This window comes from Ursus arctos, unplaced genomic scaffold, assembly GCF_023065955.2.
Source record: "Ursus arctos isolate Adak ecotype North America unplaced genomic scaffold, UrsArc2.0 scaffold_12, whole genome shotgun sequence".
NCBI lineage: Eukaryota > Metazoa > Chordata > Mammalia > Carnivora > Ursidae > Ursus > Ursus arctos.
In genome coordinates this window covers 9,421,690-9,424,720 of record NW_026622786.1, presented here as the reverse complement: position 1 = coordinate 9,424,720, position 3,031 = coordinate 9,421,690, and positions in this window count along the sequence as shown.

Here is a 3,031-nt window from a genome sequence, read left to right as displayed (position 1 = left end):
CTACTATGTAAGTCCAGGAGACAACTGTTGGTGTATGGGACAATTATAGTGATGGAGATGGTGAGAGCGGGCTCAAGGTGTGGGATGGTACAGGGATGGGATGGAGGAAGACCACAGAGTATGATTTACATTATTGTCAACATTCTATTTTCTGTATTGGGCTGTGTGTCCATAGGTATTTATTTTATTATTTAAAACAATTAATAAAAATTTTTTGAAGAAGGCCAAGCATTGACAGAAAATAAATGTGTCATCAACAAAAGGTTATTATTAATTCATTTCTATGCACTTGAAATTTCAAAGAAAAGAGAGAGAGAAAGAGAAATGTCTATTTGAAATCCAAGAGATGTTGAATACATGGGTCTCAAATTTAGGGCCTGGATATAAATTTTAGTCATCAGCATATATATAGGATGTAAAGTGTGGTAGTCGGTCTGATAGAAAAGAGATGTCTGAAGGCAGAAGAGGGAATATTCCAAAATTAATTACTGAGTAGGAACCAGCAACTGTGATTGAGAAAGAGGGGACAATGAGGAAAAGAGAAGGAGGCATGATTCCCTGGGTCAAATGATTGCTTGACAGGTCAAGTAAGATGAGGTCTAAGAATTGAATTTGGCCAAATGGAGGTCATTAGTGATCTCAAAATTGCAGTAGAGTGGTAGAGATGAAAGTGTGCTTGGGGTGAGATCAAGAGAGACAAAGAGGATGGGCAGTGGAGACAGCAAGTATATAAACAATGCTCTTGTGGATTTGGATATAAAAGGGTGAAAAGGAATGGGGTGGTAGTTGGAGGGATTATAGCCCAAAGAGGGACAAGCTAAGATGGGAGATATTATCCATTCCTCAGTGAATATTTATTTAACCCCTGCTAATTGTCAGGTACAAAATTATGCATTAGAAAAACTGTACTCAGCTGCTTCTGCAGATGCTTTAGGTGCCTGCAGGCCACCTAAAGGCAGTTTTGTTGGACCGTGCTGTGCAGGTTGCCAGCACCCAAGCACACGCCAAAACATCTCTTTCGTTATCTGCCTCAGAGCTTTATTCTAACCCAATCTGAATGCTGCTAGGAATTATCCAGTTGAGAGGAAAAACTGGTGATGCAGGAGGGAGAAGAGCCAACTTCAGGAGCAAAGTCTATCCCAGGGGCTGGTATACCATGTCCAGTCAGAAGAGCTAGCCTTGGATAGAAGCTGGGAGAAATTGCCCTTTGTGATAAGTGGAAAGGAGCAAATATGGGAAAGTTTACAAGGGGGTTGCTGCCTTTGCTGTGGGAGTATGTGGATATTCTCCTCAGATTAATTCTATTTTCTTTCTTTCTTTCTTTCTTTCTTTCTTTCTTTCTTTCTTTCTTTCTTTCTTTCTTTTTAGATTTTATTTATTTATTTGAGAGAGAGAGAGAGACAGTGAATGAGAGAGAGAGCACGAGCAGGGGCAGAGGGAGAGGGAGAAGCAGACACCCCTGCTGAGCAGGGAGCCTGACGTGGGGTTCAATCTCAGGACCCTGAGATCATGACCTGAGCTGAAGGCAGATGCTTAATCGACTGAGCCACCAAGGCACCCCAATTCTCTTTTCTCAGTGAACTAAAAAGCTGACTGTGAATTGCAGTGAAAGGGTCTGAGGTCTTTGGAAAGAGGAGAAAGTATGAAATACTTGTCCATAGCATTCACTGTACATGTTATTGTACCAGGCTTTTGTGATAGACCAGTGAAGAGAACAGAAATTCTTGCCTACTTAGAGCTCACACTCCAGTAAATTTACTAGAGAAATGTATTCAGATTGTCAGACAGCACTTAGAATCCACCTGAGATTTGGCATCAGACTATAAATAAAAGAGGTCACATGATTGATGATTGGTCAGTTGTTCAAGTGCGTTGTTGAATGGTCAGTGTAGGAGACAAAAAAACTTCCTCTACCCTCTTAGGTTCTATTCCCAGAGCCTGCAAATTAAATTGACAAAAGACAGATTCACAGGAGAAAGGTTTATTTAGTCTGCACATGAGGTTTTCCAGAAAAGAAGTGAAAACCCAAAGAAGGGGTTAGACCCAGGGGTTTTATATACCACTTTAACAAAAGGTGATAAATGGTGGAGAAGTGACTAGACAAAGGAAAGACAGGGGCAGTTTGGGCTTCTAGGAGCAATAAATGGTGGGAAGTTAACTAGGAAATGCATGGTAGATAAAGGCTGTTTACTCAATAAGGTTTGCTATGAAGACTGAAGTTAGTGCTGTCTCCAGTGATAAGAGTCATCTCCAGTGATTAAAAGTATCCTCCTCTTCCTGGTGCTAGAAAGGGAGACATTTTTACAAATAGAAATTTGTGCTTCTTTTACAAAGGGAAATTTATCCCCTCCTTTTAGGCAGTAAGGGGAGGGCAGAGAGTTCCTCCTGTGTCTGCAATTTTTTAATTGCCTTTAGCTCAAAATAATCCTTAAGCCAAAGTGGCATATTTTGGGGTGTCATATTCTGATCTCCTCCATCGGCTAAGGAGGTTCTGATTTCCAACAGAGTGGTGTGTGGAAACTATAAAGTGGAATAGATAAATTACATAAAATGAACACTTTTTAATGTCTGTCTCAACAAAAGAAACCCCAATTTTATTTATGAATATACCTCCTACTCCCACCCTTCTTTATATCCCCATTGCCACTGCTCTAGTTCAAATTCTCAGTTCTTGGCTGGACTATTTCAAGAGTCTCTTGACTTACTTCTGTTTTCCATTATTTTCTCCCTTTAAGCCAGTCTATAAAACCTTGTTAGATTACTTTTCTGTAAATATAACTGTCAATATGTCGCTCTCCTGCTCAGAAGCCCAAACGGCTTCTCAATCCCTCGAGGATAAAGTCTAAATGTATTTTTATTTTCAAGGCTCTTTTCACTCTGATTCCCGATTTACCTATGCCACTCCTGTGTCCCCTTATTCCCTTACCTGCGTATCCTGCTCCATTTAGACTAATTTGCTCAGTGGTCCTTAACTATTGCATGCTCTGGACATGCGTCGTGTTCTCCAGTTGGAACACACAACCTTGCTGAC